Source organism: Oculina patagonica, chromosome 6 (genome assembly GCF_052425735.1).
Source record: "Oculina patagonica isolate OP01 chromosome 6, crgOcupat, whole genome shotgun sequence".
Classification (NCBI taxonomy): Eukaryota; Metazoa; Cnidaria; class Anthozoa; order Scleractinia; family Oculinidae; genus Oculina; species Oculina patagonica.
Window position 1 is genome coordinate 11,451,499 of NC_135763.1, and position 18,317 is coordinate 11,469,815.

General features: G+C 39.8%; 1 pseudogene across 1 annotated transcript; it reads right to left on the reverse strand.

The window, feature by feature from the left end:
* Window positions 1-6,527: 6,527 nt before the first annotated feature.
* Window positions 6,528-17,739, reverse strand: LOC144658659 (uncharacterized; annotated as a pseudogene). Its single transcript, XR_013571754.1, has 10 exons — window positions 17,281-17,739; window positions 14,491-14,831; window positions 13,495-13,771; window positions 12,830-13,160; window positions 12,494-12,687; window positions 11,607-11,936; window positions 10,249-11,159; window positions 9,170-9,373; window positions 8,077-8,255; window positions 6,528-7,173 (listed from the first exon to the last, which is right to left on the reverse strand). The product of XR_013571754.1 is annotated as an uncharacterized LOC144658659 (transcript).
* Between the last annotated feature and the right edge of the window lie 578 nt (window positions 17,740-18,317).

Here is an 18,317-nt window from a genome sequence, read left to right on the forward strand (position 1 = left end):
GCCGTTTGGGTCGATACTCGGTCGAAATAATCCCACGTTGTGGAAAATAATGTCGGTCGACTGTTTTTCAAAATATGATATATGCCAAAATATATATGGTCCAAAACAGATACAACTCACATGGGATTACAGAAGTTGACAAAACGAGAGAAAGACTGGTGGAAACATGAATTACAGAAGCACAGGAAGATCATCCATGTCGCATTGACTGATAAAACAATGATAATTAAAACAATTGGTAAAAAGGTTTTTCATCTGTTGTCATAGATTGTCGATCTATTAGTTGCTGGCATACCGTAAAATTCCGGTTATAAGCCCCCCCGGTTATAGGCCCATTTACTTGGAAACAAAAAAATACATCCTGATTATAAGCCCCCCCGGATATAAGCCCCCCTCTACCGGATGGCAGTACTAAACAGGGCTAAATGTTGCTTCGATCAACACTCTCGTGGCTTAAATGAATGTGTGTCCAGCAGTAGCAGTGAAATATATATATGATAAGTGCAAATGCGGCCTTACACTACTGAAGACCTGAAAAAAATTTTCAGGCTCTGAGCGGGAGTCGAACCCACGACCTTTGCGTTGCCAGTGCAATGCTCTACCACTGAGCTATCAAAGCCACATGAGAGCGGTCGTATATGGGTAATCCCTTTATGGTGGACATGATACTCGGCCCAAGTATATGTGAAATAAATGAATGTGTGTCCAGCAGTAGCAGTGAAATATATATATGATAAGTGCAAATGCGGCCTTACACTACTGAAGACCTGAAAAAAATTTTCAGGCTCTGAGCGGGAGTCGAACCCACGATCTTTGCGTTGCCAGTGCAATGCTCTACCACTGAGCTATCAAAGCCACATGAGAGCGGTCGTATATGGGTAATCCCTTTATGGTGGACATGATACTCGGCCCAAGTATATGTGAAATAAATGAATGTGTGTCCTGCAGTAGCAGTGAAATATATATATGATAAGTGCAAATGCGGCCTTACACTACTGAAGACCTGAAAAAAAATTTTCAGGCTCTGAGCGGGAGTCGAACCCACGACCTTTGCGTTGCCAGTGCAATGCTCTACCACTGAGCTATCAAAGCCACATGAGAGCGGTCGTATATGGGTAATCCCTTTATGGTGGACATGATACTCGGCCCAAGTATATGTGAAATAAATGAATGTGTGTCCAGCAGTAGCAGTGAAATATATATATGATAAGTGCAAATGCGGCCTTACACTACTGAAGACCTGAAAAAAATTTTCAGGCTCTGAGCGGGAGTCGAACCCACGACCTTTGCGTTGCCAGTGCAATGCTCTACCACTGAGCTATCAAAGCCACATGAGAGCGGGTTCGACTCCCGCTCAGAGCCTGAAAATTTTTTTCAGGTCTTCAGTAGTGTAAGGCCGCATTTGCACTTATCATATATATATTTCACTGCTACTGCTGGACACACATTCATTTATTTCACATATACTTGGGCCGAGTATCATGTCCACCATAAAGGGATTACCCATATACGACCGCTCTCATGTGGCTTTGATAGCTCAGTGGTAGAGCATTGCACTGGCAACGCAAAGGTCGTGGGTTCGACTCCCGCTCAGAGCCTGAAAATTTTTTTTCAGGTCTTCAGTAGTGTAAGGCCGCATTTGCACTTATCATATATATATTTCACTGCTACTGCTGGACACACATTCATTTATTTCACATATACTTGGGCCGAGTATCATGTCCACCATAAAGGGATTACCCATATACGACCGCTCTCATGTGGCTTTGATAGCTCAGTGGTAGAGCATTGCACTGGCAACGCAAAGATCGTGGGTTCGACTCCCGCTCAGAGCCTGAAAATTTTTTTTCAGGTCTTCAGTAGTGTAAGGCCGCATTTGCACTTATCATATATATATTTCACTGCTACTGCTGGACACACATTCATTTATTTCACATATACTTGAGCCGAGTATCATGTCCACCATAAAGGGATTACCCATATACGACCGCTCTCATGTGGCTTTGATAGCTCAGTGGTAGAGCATTGCACTGGCAACGCAAAGGTCGTGGGTTCGACTCCCGCTCAGAGCCTGAAAATTTTTTTTCAGGTCTTCAGTAGTGTAAGGCCGCATTTGCACTTATCATATATATATTTCACTGCTACTGCTGGACACACATTCATTTATTTCACATATACTTGGGCCGAGTATCATGTCCACCATAAAGGGATTACCCATATACGACCGCTCTCATGTGGCTTTGATAGCTCAGTGGTAGAGCATTGCACTGGCAACGCAAAGGTCGTGGGTTCGACTCCCGCTCAGAGCCTGAAAATTTTTTTTCAGGTCTTCAGTAGTGTAAGGCCGCATTTGCACTTATCATATATATATTTCACTGCTACTGCTGGACACACATTCATTTATTTCACATATACTTGGGCCGAGTATCATGTCCACCATAAAGGGATTACCCATATACGACCGCTCTCATGTGGCTTTGATAGCTCAGTGGTAGAGCATTGCACTGGCAACGCAAAGGTCGTGGGTTCGACTCCCGCTCAGAGCCTGAAAATTTTTTTCAGGTCTTCAGTAGTGTAAGGCCGCATTTGCACTTATCATATATATACTCTCGTGGCTGTTTTCGAAACAATGTTTTTATTCCGCTTATAAGCCCTCCCGGATATAAGCCCCTCCGTTTATAAGCCCACCCAAAACCCCTTACGAAGTTGTATAAGCCCAGGGCTTATAACCGGAATTCTACGGTAGTCTACTGAAAATATAGGAATGAGTTCTGTCGAATCGATGTACGTATACCTGTTCGATCAATCGATTCGTTCAAGGACGCTTTCAAGGAGCCGAAATCTCTGAGGGAGTGTAGGTGTGGATCTGGGTGTGGGGGACCTCCATAAAAAGTGACGGGGGCAATAGTCGGAAATTTAAAAGAAACTCCAAAAGTATATTGGAATGGTATTTAATGGGCGTAGCTCGAATTTAGATTCGCCTAAAAATTAAACTACCAAGAGAGGACTCTTGAAAGTACAAGGTGAAAAACGTGAGTCTATTTTTTTCTTTAAAAAAAATCACGATTTATACTGACATCTTTGAAATAAACAAAATTCTAGTGAGTGCTGTAGCGTCAACGCTTTATGCCGGTAGAGAATTATTGGACATGTCTCCTGTGATGTAAATAACTGTTGTTTATTCAGAATATGATTTTTTTTCGCCTAAACCAACCGATTAAAGGTGGCTCAAAACAGTTTCCTGAATTTTTTAGCACCTCATCTTTGATCATGACGAATCAGGGGGGGGGGAAACTTACTTTCTCCACCCCCCCCCCTGTGACGAATCAATACTACAACTCTTTTTCAGTTGATACAACAGTTTTGGTATTAAACAGATGCCCAATTACTGATGAACAAGTTATGACTATTTTTCGTAAATTTTCGAAAATATAAGGTGGCTCTGAGCCCACAATACAGAATTTTTGTAAACTTTGCCAAAAGTTGTATCTTAACATGCTGACCATTATTCTATCATAAAAAGGGGGTCGCCTAGTTCATTTTTGAGTTAAAGGCACTTAAAACGAAAATTAAGGGTGTTTTAACAAATTTTACTGTTGCTATGTTTACCAGTGATGTAATGAAAATGACCACAACTTGTTCAGCAATAATTGGAAATTTGTTTGATATTATAATTGTTGCAGCAACTGATAAATATTAGTAGTACTGACTCATCAAAGTATAATAGCTGGAAAGGTGTCACTTTCAGGAACTTTTGATTTTCGTTCATGCGAAACATCTTCTATATCCCATGTGAAATCGTGCATAATAAACTATGGCAGACGAGTCTGTCATCTATTCCTTCATGGGAAAGATAGAACCCACAAAAATGACCCGGCTCAATGGGTGGCTCATAGCTCAGTTGGTAGAGCATCACACCGGTATCGCAGAGGTCACGGGTTCGATTCTTGTTGAAGCCCTGAATTTTTCGGCAGCGAGGAACGTGTCAACGCTTGTTTATAATAAACTACAACTGAACTATCTAAAGTTAAAGGGACATGGTCAGCGTTCATGTTTTGAAAAAAGTCCACCTCAACCCGAAATCAAAAATACGCGTAGAGAACCTTCAGAAATCTGCTTCAGCCTTCTCGGTGTATTTTTTTCTCTAAATTTTCTTATTTAGTGAAACACTGAGAAGATTGCAGCAGATTTCTGAAGGTTCGTTTTGAAAAAAAGTCCATCATGGACTTTTTTCAAAACGTGAAAACTAGTGTCGAGGTCAGCGCGGTAAAAACGCTGACCATGTCCCTTTAAAAACACTAATCGTTCGTTTTTTAACTCGCTGGATTAGGTTAATTATCGCCCGTTTGCTCGAATGTAGACTTGCCACAAGTCGACTCTTTTGATCGACGAAGTCGCGATAAAATGCAGCTGTAAATGAGCCACGAAGTCGCGAGTCGACTTGTTCCGCCTGCAAGAGATTAAATTTAATTTGTATGTTAATTGTAGGCGCGAAAAGTGATGGGTGTGAAGTAAAACTGTGCTCGTCGAATCTCTCGAATTTCCTTGAAACCAAGCTTCGTTAAACCCGCGTTTATAACTTCTCTCACGTTCATTTCTTTCGCACGTCTTCACTTTCTTTGACGTCGAGAGCATTTACAGAACAAGTGAAGGATTCGCGAGCCCCAGTTGAAAAAATAACCATGTCTATACTAAAGAAGGACCTGTGTGTGTAATTAGACTTAAAGTAAAGGAAACTATAAGAAAAAATCGATGATTGTTGAATTGACCGTGGCCTCGATTTCTTTGATTTTTACTATCACTTAAACCACAAGGGGACCTTGCTTTCAACATGACAGGTCATGACAGGTCATGACAGCATGCAGTCATCAAAATTAAACGCAAGATAACTTACATTCCCTTACTTTTATTCAATACAGTTTGCACGCCAACAGGAACAGGCTCAGTCGCCCAAGTATTTCCGTCCTTAAACATTGTTTGTTATTTAAAGGATATTCCACATGTCAATGTTAGTGTTCTTAACATTCTTGTTCTGCATGGTCAAGATGGCTAATTATTAGCCTCGTTCTTATTTTGCTTGACTATGGACCTCCATAGATGGCATCTCGGTCCGTAAACAAGGAAAAAGAACTTGGCCAGTATTAAGCTATGTTAACTTCACGCTTGGTCAATAACGCATTCATTTGGACTGATTAAATTGTAAAATTGACACACTTTCAAACTTGTTACAATTCTTTGTTTGTTTTCTGCCTTAGGGTGCAAACACGTTTCAAACACATTAAGTAGGGGTCCTTCTTGACTACCAATTTGTTGCCAAGGAATTAACATGCCTTAGCGCGCACTATCGAGTTATGGTGCACGCGGGAAGTTTGGAGAGCACGAAAGAAGCGTAAGAGTTACTCAACGCGATAGCCGAGAGCAACGCTAGCTTTTTCAGTGCTCTCCAAACTTCCCAAGAGCTACTAAAAGCACGTAGCAATCGTTTGGAAATGTAGATTACAACCCGCAATTTAAAACTCGCGCCCGAGAAAAAAAAAAACAATCTATCCACCGAATTTTAGCGATTTTACGTGTAAATTCCAACGCATGGTTTAGGACGGGCACTAGTCACGCACGCGTAATGGTACTTTTAAAGAGGCCCCCCGCCCCAGCCCCCCCCCCCCCCCCCCCACCACAAAAAAATTCACCATTTAGCATTATAAAACGCTTCAAAATCGCTTTCACAAAATACCTTCTGCGGCAATCCCTAATTGACTGATCTGTAGTTAAGAAAGACTCCCCCCGTTAAGAACCTAAAGGCTTCTTCAATACATTAAATAAGTCAAAGCCAAATCAATTACAGTGGCCAATCACAGCAAAGGTCACACATCAAACAAATGTGGACCAGCAGCAAACATACTTAACGTCTAGTAACACCAGTTCTTTCAGAAAGTTCTTTGCCGATTCTTTTATAGGTGTTTGGGTTATGAAAAGATGAACTGGTCTCAAATTCATTGCCTCTGTATTTCTCAACTTGGTAATATGCATCTCGATAATTTGTCCCAATCTATTGTTAACGTTCCAGGTTTCCATTCGTTAATTAGCAAACACTTTTGCCAGCTAGTCTTTGTTAAAGTAGTCGCACTGTAAAACCAATCATGGAGAGTTGTAAAATATATAAACCTAAGCAATTCCTTAATTACCTTTTAGCACTCGACTAAATACCACTCCACTGAATTACTAATTGCGTATTATATATAAGACAACTCTCTTTAAATCTAAACGTACATCTTGTACATAGATTAGCCTTTTTATCAATTTATAGTCTATTGTTATTATTTTTTTGATCCTATGGTTTTTTAGTTAGCCGTTTTAAATTCTTAATTTTTATATGATAGCGCTTTTGGATTGTTGAAAAAAAAGCGCTTTATAAATTTGTTATCATCATCATCATCTTATTATTATTATTATTATTATTATTATTATTATTATTATTATTATTATTATTATAGTAATGTTTACGTTGTGTTTTTAGTTATTTTATCATCATCATCATTATTATTATTATTATTATTATTATTATTATTATTAAGTAAACAATTCCTCTGATCTTAAGGATGCCCGCCTATGAGAAGTTCTGTTGTATATATGAAGTGCCTGAAACAAAACAAAGCTTTTTTGAGGCATTATATAAGTATGATCAACATATCGTATTTGTGACTTATGTGAGTGTTTTTCGTATAATTATCTTCAGCGATGCGATGCACTCCGTCTTCCTTAAGCAGCTACTTTGTACCAGGTGGAGACTACAAGCCACTCTCAAAGAGAACATAGGTCGAAGGTTGTCTCCTTTCTGCTGCAGGCGAATCCGCGCTTTTCTCATCCGTCGTCTCTTCACTAAATTCTTCTATTGTTCCAAGGGACGACTGGTTTCTACCATCTGTAGCATCTCCACCACGCGTCTTCCAGCTGGCTCCCTCAGTGCCTTCTGGCAGCTCAAAACCTGGATCAATTGTGAAAGCCAGCCTTCTGAGTAACTCGTTCTGTGCCTCTAACATAGTCACAATGGACTTGATCCTTTTCTTGTTCTTCATCATACCCTCTTGTAGCTCAGCGAGTTCAGTTGTTTTTTCCTCTTCAAACACTGGCTCTGCGCTAGCTGCAGCATATCGTGCTTGTAGCCACTCCAAAACTCTGCGAAGTTTACAAAAAGGATTACACTGGCTACAATAAACGGTCTATTATACTCCGGCAGTTTGGCGGTTTAAGCCAATTTTGAGGGTCGTTTTGCGGGTACATTCGATCTTAAGAGAAAACAAAAGCCCTTTGTGGCCTAGGAAATACAAAATATGGCGGTTTGCGGACTGAACTACCCCCTATAATAGACCCTTTATAAAGTCGTGGTAACTTTTTATTATAATTTGGAGGGGGTAAGGTACGTCCAACTATGTTTTCTGACGGACGCCATATGATGTGGAAATTACATAACCATTGCCAAACAGACGCCACCTTCAATCCGTCATCTTTTCCACCACGTCAAAAAATAAAGGCACCCAAACGGGCCCAAAAGTAATCAAAACTTATGAAAATGAAAGTATGCTAAATTAATCTAAAGAATGTAAAAGTTACTGCTAGACAATAACTAAATGTAATGTAACTTGTCGCCTCCTCCGTCTGAATAGGGATGATAGTTCAATCGACCCGAAAAGTAAAAAAAAACAATATATGCACAATTTTATTTCGTAGAGGAGCAACAAGATTAATTTCTTCTTTAAAGGAAATCGTGGCGCAACACTAGTCTACCAGCGACTTGAGTTCACCACCAAATATTTCGTTGTGGTAATTGGCTATCTGGGACGGACATTTTTAGATGATGGAAATGCCTTAGGGCTCTTTATCAGATGACACTGCCCTTCTATAGAACTCGCTGCTATAACAGGTTTCTACTCAGTACTTTCTACTTCTTCCGATGAATGTATATGAAAGAATGTACTTTCCTATGCCGATTTCAAAATAAAGCAAGATAAGTAGCGTCTACATGAAAACATTTACAAACTGAGAGCATTAGAAGACAAAGTGATGGGAGGATACACCAACCTGAGAAATACGGGGTGCTTATTAGGCTTATCTTTATAAACCTGTTCGTAAACGTTAAGAGCTTTGATGAAGGCAGGATACGACTCTTCTATTTCAATATGATATTCAATCTGCATGGCCAGCCTCTTGATTGTAGCGAACTTTTTCATTTTCTCGGTGTCTCCAACGGCCAGACCAACCTGTAAAGAAATCAAGTAGTTTGACCAATATATCAACTGTCATTATGTTTTTTGACGAAACATGGGGCGGAGACAAAAATTCAGAAGTTGTGGATACTCTAAAGCAGAAACGTTATCACATGAAAATATTCGATACTAGTTATTCAAGTTGGACGAACAAGACATTTGTAATAGTAAGAAATTGTACTGCAGACTATTTTATCCCATGCCTCTTTCCATTTAACTCATTAAGAACAGGCAAATTCGAGGCAAAGATTTCTGACCTTTTTTCCGAGGAATTCTATATAAACATTTTATAAAGGTTACTCGATCTGCCGATCGTCTCAGAACACTTGTTTAGAACGTTTGCAAATTAACGAGGTTTCCCAACGATTGCAAAAAGCTCCCGGAAAAAAAGTTATAAATTCAAACTATGGATAAACTAAATTCAATCTATGGATAATGTAACAGTGACCAACACCGGGAACTGTAACTGCCTCCGTGGACTCCTGCCTGCTGATGGGCTGAACACATATGGTTCATGCCATCGAAAAAGCGAATCTTTGATAACAAAGTTTGTCTCATCAGCAGAAGCGCTTCAGTTTCTGATTGAGCTACAGTAACATCAGCTATGAGAGTAACAGCCTGGTGTATTGGATGCTTTTGGTATGCATTGGCTCATTAGCACTTTTGCCACCCAATTAAAGGCAATATTTCCTTCAATGCTACACGCAAAGAGCTAAAAATTTGGAGTCAAATCGTATATTGCATGATGCTTTCTCGACGCAATATTGTATATTAATGGGGCAATTGTAAACACTGACGTCAGCAAATAATCGCCTATAAATTTGAGCGGACTTTGCGAGGTGTGCTAACTGAGGTACCTTTGACATTTATGATTGTAATATGAACGTAATGGATATATTTTCTCTTACCAAAAGATTCATCAGTGCGACACTCAGTAAAAACAAACACAAAAAGAGGAAAATGAACGCCACTGGTGGAAATGGATTTTTCGGATTCTGGCTTGAGGAATCTGTGTCACCAATTGATTCAATGAAGATTTCTCCGAAGTCGAGCTCTCCAACCATCATAACCAACACACGGAGTGTGGAATGGAACACTGTGTGAAATCCATGCTATAAGAAAAAAAATACATGATGGCGAAGCAATAATTAATAACGAGTTAAATAGACATCTCTCTGAGTGGAGTGGCTTATCCTTGGAAAAAGGTAGCACTCACAATGCCACAATGTCCGGAGAACGTAGCGCCCCAGGCCCTTTTAAAACTGGAACCCCTAGGGGAAGCGTAAAAGGGGAAATTCTATCATGAATTAAAGGGGAGTAATTGCTGCGCTAAGGAGCATGCACACCTCTTGCGACTGAAGCCAAGCGTCCTGTGCAGGATTCACAACGCTGGAGACATGTAGTAAGGGCCCTATTCTCCGAGCACAAGCAAAGATGAATGAGTGGGTCAACATTAGGTTTAAGTATTGTTAAACAGAGCAATTTCCCTCGAGTGTGGCCAGAGTTTATAAGGGTTTTTATCTTTCACCCTTGTGAACAATGGAGAGCGGAAGAAAAACGTGAAGCGAAATCGGCATCGATTTTGGCTGAGCATCTTATTGCGTTGTTAGTATTGTTTAGAAAACGCTTGATCGAAGAGACAGCTCAGTGAACGCTTATTAAACCGAAGCACAATACACCTATAATTCTCGAATCGAAACTTAAGAGTAAAGTCTGCACTCAGGAATTAAGTGCCCCACGCCACAGGAGAATTCCGTAGCTGAGGACAGGTGACTCCGGAGGGCAGCCGCGGAACCAGATTTTGTCAAGGCTCTCAAAAGCTCGTCCGTGCCTTCTTATTTACTATTCATTCGGAGATACTAGCAGGAATGCTACTCCATAAATCCGAATGACGAAATAGCCATTTGGCCACCCCCACCACCAATTTTCCAAGGCCAATTCACTTTTGCTCTAGTGATCCTACAGAATGATATCGATCAAGGCTTACCTGTTCCTTAAAGAGGATGTAAAACACCAGTGCGAACCCCATGACAAGGAAAATGAATACCACCATCACTTGGATAACAGTCTTGGCTACTTCAATGTACATTGAGATATAAGTACCAAACAGGCGATATCTTCTAAGGAACAGCATCATGTTCGTATAACATACGAAGATCGCCACAACTCCGAGAATCCAAAGAATACGTGGGTCGCTCATTTCTGAGAATCTTTCATCAAGGACATTCAAGATAGGTAACGTAGGGTGCCATAAACAAGATAGTACTGATATACAGGATCCAGTCTAGGTAATTGGAAGTGTCCTTGAAATAGTTCCAACGTTGCATGTATATCTGGAAAAATTCTTTGCATATGTGTAGTATGGCGAAAATCAGGACTATGAATGGCACTGATTCTGTGAAGGCAGAATCCTTTTTGTAAATATCTGAGGGTTTTGGCTTGAAGTACTCGTCCGCCTCTCCAGATCCGTTTTGCGCGTCAGTGTAGTTTGCTGGTCTGAGATCCACATCTCCCCTTTGGTTGACAACAAATATGCTAAGAAGAATCAACAGTACGAAATAGGTGAAAAAATCGCCGAAAAATGGAAACCTTCCCAGAGTGGTCCACTTTCTTTCGTTGAATTTTAGGGTGAGAGGATGAAGAAGGAGCCGCTCGCGTCTGTGCTTAATCATCGTTTCAACGGCAGAGAACCTTTTACTACAATCTTTCACCTTTGGGCCTGGATCCAGATATTTAAAGTCATACGTGACTGTGTAGTCTGGGTCGGAGATGTTGAGGTCTGCAGAGTGATGCACACAGTGATTTAGGGCGACTCCGGCGGCTCCTGGAAAACTTTCAACCAGCAGTGAGATTGTTGTCTGCTCACTAGTTGTCAGGTAGTCTTCAAGTTCTATCCATCTTTAAGGAAACAGAGAGAAATGGGTTTTCTTAATTGAAACAAAGATGATCTCTCTCCAACGTTTGATCAAACAAGTATAAGTAGTACACAATGTTGCAAGATATACCTTGTTAAGGCCTTCCCCTGCCTTATTTAAATCTATACCTCTTTTTTATGTACAAGTGCCTTCCTACATACTAATAACTGTCTTTCTTCATACTTAGAGGCATAGATTTTATAACAAAGGAAAGCAAGGCATACCGAAGGCAGCTGGGGAGGCAGGAGGAAGCCTAAACAAGAAATATCTTTTAACATTTTATACACTGGTAACATTATATACTACTGGTAAATTCAATTTGGTGATTACTCAGTTTACAAGGATGTCTGCAGATCTTTCAACACTTTTGCTGTTACACACGAAGACCTTTAGCAATTGTCAATGCTCTTCCCAACAACTGACAACTTACCTTTTGTGCTTCACAATTGCCATCGCAACATCAGACGCTCCCGCTTTTGCTGCTACTTCCAAACAAGCATTCTTTTGTTCGTTCCGAAGCGTTAAACTTGCGCCACGGTCCAAAAGTAGAGCAACCATAGCAGCATGACCCTGACCACACGCCACGTGTAACGCAGAGTAGCCATCTGTGTCTTGGAGATCAACGGAAGCTTTAAAATCAAGCAGAACCTGAGCACATTGGAGGTTGTTTGTTTTTGCAGCCCACATCAGAGGTGTTCGGGAGCTGTTATCTGTACTGTCAACTTCTGCTCCCATATTTAAAAGTGTGATACATGCTTTTCTGAGTAAAAAAATGAGAAATTACCTATTATGCTGACATATTTAAGCTAAGAGCCAGCCAATAAATTAAAATTAGGAATACCAGAATACTTGATGCAATAAACACGCAGTTCTAGTTGACTACAGCGATGATCTCGTATTCTCTCTAGAGTGCGATTCAAGAAAGACATACTGTAAGGAAAAGACAATAAAAGACAAAAGAGCAAATGTAAATGGACGTTAAGCCAACAAATTGGAACTATTCCATTAAATTAAATGAAATTCCCAAAAACAAAATCCAAGACTGAAATTTAAATTCCAATAGGATTTTGAGCCTGAGCTTTGCTAAACTTCAAAACATAATGGATGCTAGTAATGTTCAATTAAGTTATCAACTAAACAGTTCCATTTGACTGTCTCGTTGCCAATAAATGTGCGAGAAAAGGTGTATCAGGAAATCTCCAAATAACCTAAATTCAACCTATGTTGGTCAATAAAATCTTTTACGTAAGGTTCATTATAGCTTTATAAAGTTGAACTCCTGTTACGGATCTTCACTAAATATTTTAAACACCTTACCTTTGTCCTTTTCTGGCAGCACTGTGCAAAGGTGTTCTCCCAAGCTCGTCTCGCTCATTGACACCAGCCGTCTGTCTGACCAGTGCTTCCACGTGTTTGGATGAGGACGATTCTGCAGCTAGGTGAAGAGGTGTTTTTTGATTCTCATCTCGATACGACAGCTTCGTTTGCTTAGATAAGACCAGCTGCAAAATCTACAAGACAAAGAAACGTTTTATCGCAAAGTAATTTTATTAGTACTTTTCTCTTAATCTTGTGGTTGTCAGTATAAGTTGAATTAACTTTTTCACGTGATCAAAACTAGTATTATGTTACAATTTTATATCAACTCTTTACCTTTATATCTTTTGACTTTGCAGCGTAGTGCAAAGGAATCCTGTCCCACAAATCCGCTTTATACAAATTGTCTGTACCCGAGCGACTCTCCAGAAGCATAGCAAGCATCTTTAAGTGTTCATGTTCTACTGCGATGTGAACACAGTTCTTCATAAGCAAGTCGGTTACATTAACGTCAGCACCAAGTTTAAGGAGTTCCCTAGCCGAGTCACTGTGGCCAAAGGCCACGGCGTTTAAGAATGGCGAACGGCCCACACCGTCATGTATGTTCACTTTGGCTCCCTTTTCCACAAGAAGTGAAATGAGTTTGGTTTGGTTAAACTGAGAGGCCCTAGAAACCAACAATATAGTTCAAAAATGCCAGTTAGGACAGTAGGCATGAATTACGATGGGTGAGATTAGTCCATTGCAGAGTGTGTCCTACACGTCACTGTATTTTTTAATTAAGTTATAGCACAACAAGACCACCATTTCACCGTGACAAAAAATATAACGCCATGTGCTTCTGTTGATGTTTATTGACTGACATATTCATTCAATGCAGTTGTGTGTCGCATAGAAAAGCTTGGCTACTCGCGAGCTACTAAAGATCTGTAAAAATATCTTATGTAAATTAAGTTACTGTTTTATGTTAGCTTTTCAGTTTATATCCGTATGGTAATTACCTGTGAAGAGGTGTTTTTGAGTCCCCATCTTTTATATTTACACCAGCTCCTCGTGATATTAGCAACTCTGCCATCTCTAGGTTCCCTTTAGTGGCCGCGATGTGAAGTGGAGTGGTTTCCTTGGTTTTCCTTGTGTTGACGTCAGAGCCACGATCAAGGCACCGTTCAGCGGTCTTGACATCGTTATTCCAAGCCGCCATGTGCAACACTGTGTTACTCTGCAAGTCCTTATTCCCTACCAGTTGCTCCTCAGTCGTATCAACGTCTGTGTCAGCCGCTGTGGACATGAAGTAAACGAGAAAGAAACTTTTCAGAGCTACCTTATTACAGGAAATTAACGCTCCCCTAAATTAAGGTCTTTGAATTGAGGGAAAATTTCCCTTGAATAAAGGTAATTAACGCGAGAGACGGGGCAAAGATTTAAAATGAAGAAGATAAACGCGATTTGTGATGTCTCTAAAGATATTTTGGTTGCTTGCTTCAATTTCCTATAATACCCTCTTCGAGAAGTTATCGCAGTTTGAAATGGGGATTTAACTTTTAGTTTCAAAACATTTATTTATCTCCCGCGGTAATTTGAAGGTATCAACTGTTTCCCTTCGTCATTGGACGTTGCCATGGCGGCTGTTTTTGACATACACCTTAAGCCAAATATCGGATTTTCTCACATATTCTTAAACGTTTTTAGTTTTCTTGATCAATCAGAAGAGTTTTAATTTCAATTATAATTTCTGATTGATTTTTTTATTAATTAAAGTTATTGTTTGACTGCCTGAGAAAATGTTGAAATCTAAAGAAGTTGATTCTGTGACAGTATATCGCCTCATATTTGGTTGATTGTCTTATTAGAACGAAAACCTTACGGGGTGCTATCTTCCGATTACCACCCCCCTCCCCCTCCCCCAAACCCTCACTCCAAGGTGCGCTTGTGAATAAGCTTGTATGCATGACCGAGGGTTTTTCGGTTGTAAAGGCATTGCTATTGCTATTTCTAACCTCGGTTTAATATCATCCTTGTGACCTCTGAATGGCCATGAAGGATGGCATTGTGAAGAGGGGTCGTTTTGTCTGCCGTAACTGCCTCAATGTTTGCTCCGTAGTTAAGGAGTAGTTGGCAAACTTTGCTGTGCCCCTCACTACAGGCCAGGTGCAACGCAGTTTTTCCAGAGTTATCAACGTCATCAACATGGACTTTCGGGTGCTTTAAAAGAACTTTCACAATCTCATCGTTTCCTCTGCGCACTGCAAAGTGCAATGGAGTGCTTCCTTTTTTACTTTTGATTAAAGGGTCGGCGCCCCTTTGCAAAAGTACGTCAACTGTGGAGAGGCCATTGAACCTACAGTATAGGAAGCAAGGCTTACATGAAATATATTGACTAAGACATGACCCTACTACAACGTATCAGCCTGTAAACAAGCCCTTAGATGATTTGTACTGCGTTTGAAAATTTGCTGTAAAAAAAAAAAAAAAACAGAAAAACAAAACAAGGTCGATTTACGACAGCTTCATTCGAAAGATAATTTTCATGTATCCCTCAGCCTTGATATGATTTTTTTGCTTTATTTCCCCAAGCACCGAGCGCAAAGCTAACTTTAATAGAATCTTAAAATCTTGAAATTGGCCTATTATTATATGGCCTTCTCCACAAGCAGGCAAAATTGAAAAAAAAATCTACGTTGTGATTGGTTATATCCACGAGGGCAGGGTGAGACTTTCTTGCCCGTTCGTGATAGTAGTATTTGCTAACTTATTGTAATTTTTTATCGCATTTTATTGTAATTTTTTAAGTGATCATTTTGTAATTTTATCGTTTTTATCTTATCCCCGGCCTGACCAATCGATGAAACTCGATGATCGGAAATCGATTTCAATCGTTAACTGTTAGTTAATTGATATCGATTGGTATCGGCCAATCGATGACCAATCGATAGTCACAAATGAAATTTCCTTAATTACATTGACTGTCATTGATTGCTATCGATTGTCATTGATTTCCTGCAGCGTACTTGGGCATCCCCAGGATATCCGGATATAGATTTACGCAATCCTCAAACGACCGATCGAGAGCGGGATATTTCTATTCGCAGCATTTAATCAACAGATACTCGTGAGGCTTTTCACGATGTCTGAAGATCGGGCTAAAGAAAGAAATGTAACACTAATTACAAAATGCGTAGTCAGTCCACCATGGCTGCGACTTCAGTGAAGTTGGTGAGGCGTTTGTGGTTTTTCTTTTAGAAATAAAAGGCATCCCCTTAGACCAAGCCACTTATTCCCAAGTAATTATTCTATTGCTTTGATACAAGTATATATTGCTTTGGCCGGTTTACATTAATATTATGTTGTATATAACAGGATTGAACGTTTACAGTAGTCTGTTCCAGGCGTTCGGTTAGTTAGGGAGCAGCGAAAAATAAGGGAAGGGATGTGGAGGAGAAGACGAAAGTTGATATAACAAGATTCATAAAATCGATGAAAATCGATGACAATCAATGAAAATCGATGATAGTCGATGAAAATCGATCATGTTAAAAGTCACAACATTTTCCGTCATCGATTGGTCATCAATTTCCAATAATAAACGATTAATTGGCATCGATTAAAATCGACTATCGGTTTCATCGATAGGCCAGGCCGGGCTTATCATAATGTTTTAAATCCGAAAAGCCCTGCTGGGGATTGTAAATAAAATTTGTATTGTACTGTAAAAATGTAACTGCGTACAGATCACGTTTTGGAAGAACGTGCCTATTTCAAATTTGAACGACACGTTGTCGCAATTTGATATTGACTTTCGTAAAGTGTATGGCACATTATCGTTTTTTCCAATAACCAGTAAAATAGCAGGTGTGGCAGTATGAGCGTGATTTTCTTCATGAAATGAATTTTTATGACGATGATTATTCTTATAATGGTTCAGCAATTGTAAGCCAAAAAGTAAAGAAAAAAAAACCAACAAACAAAACAGCTAGGACATCGAGCTAAGAAAGTTTAAACGACGACCTTGAGTTTTAGTCGCGATTCGTTGAAGCGCGATGAATATCGTCATAACATCGTTCAGGGTCTTATTGCAAAGAAAGCTCGTTTGACTGTGAGCGTGACGATCAAAAATGAAACATTCTGCTTAGAAGGCTATTAAAGTTGAAAAAGGATTCAATTCAATCGGATGTATAGACATTAATTATGGCTGTCCCGAACGTTCAAACTCAAACAAAATTTCATGCAAACAATGGCTTGGAGTTCAACACGAATACGTGCGTAACATATTGATCATCTTTCTGCATTGCTTGCTCGTTTGACTGCGACCCTGGCAACCAGAAAAAAAGGAACATTCTTCTTAGTAGACTTTTGAAGCTAAAATAGCTACAAATCGGAGGTAAACAGTAGTAATGATTCTCCCCAACGTACAAAACTCAACCCAAATGATAAAAACTCAAACAAAATCAATTTTTATACAAACAATTTTTCGGATAGGCAAAAACATGCAAAACACCACGCTAATTGCGAATTAAGTGCTCTAAGCAAATGCACGCATACTAAATTTTTGAACAAAAATAAAAACACGTAATTTTAAAGATCAAAAAACTAAAGAACTAACATTCGATTAATTTCGGCCTAATCTCGATCAAAGCCCTAAGGAAAACATAAATTCCCCCTCTTGATTTTGATTTTTATGGTTTACTTAAAAAAAAATAGAAGAACGCACAAGTAAAAAAAAACTTGCCCACTACACATAATCACCATCCTTCCTCCTTACGCCCATGGAACGCATAAAGCCTACAAACCTGGCAGCTAAATGAAGAGGCGTCCATCGGTATTCGCTTGTGCCGATGTTTACATCTGCTCCATGTTCCAACAAAGTGTTAACTATCCCGCTTAAGTTGTACCGAGCTGCAACATGGATAAGCGCAAAGCCGTGCCTGTCGGGTTTATCGATCGCCTGCCTGTCTAGCTTGTCGAGTTCTTCTTCGACAAGCTCCAAATCATCTTCGCCGATTGCTTCCAAGAGCTTCAAAAGTTCGGGCGAAACAGGGGTTGAGACATCACTTGTTTCCGCCTCAGAATAAACAAAAGTCGATGTTCGCTTCTTTTCGGGTCCAAAAACAACGGGCGGAGTTAATTCTTGTAATTCACATTTGTCTTCAGAATCTTTCTCGTCTTTTCTTAGCCTGAAGGTTTTCCAACTTGTAGGAAGTCGTCTTGGCTTCCGCTGCGCTGCTTTTTTGTCCGACATTTTGCTTTCTTGTTTCACTTTTGTTGTTTCACCTTTCGTCGTTTAGTGACAAAAACGGCACGAGAAAAATGGACTACGTTTACGTTAAAATGGAAGAAAACGTGGCAAATAGATAGACCAATCAGGAGATCAATCAATCGATAAATCAATCAATCAGTCAGTCAATCAATCAATAATCAATCAATCAATCAATCAATCAATCAAACAATCAATTAGTCAGTAGTCAGTCAGTCAGTCAGTCAGTCAGTCAGTCAATCAATCAATCAATCAATCAATCAATATATCAATGCTGCCTAAACGATATCGGAAGACTGACATTCCATGTTAGTGTCTCCTCCTATTACGTCACGGTAACTACGGCGCGTTTTCTGGCACCGTGATCGTAAAGCATTGTTTTTTTTTATTGGTTTGATAATATTTGTGTTAAATAATATTAATATAATGGATAAAAGTGATGCCAGCCAATGGCACCGGGATTGAAATGTTAAGTCATTAAAATGCGGCGTTCGGATTGGTCTAAATCAGCTTTTACTCCAATAATCCACGATTTTTGTGGATTGCAAACCCCCAAACTCACTGTCGATCAGA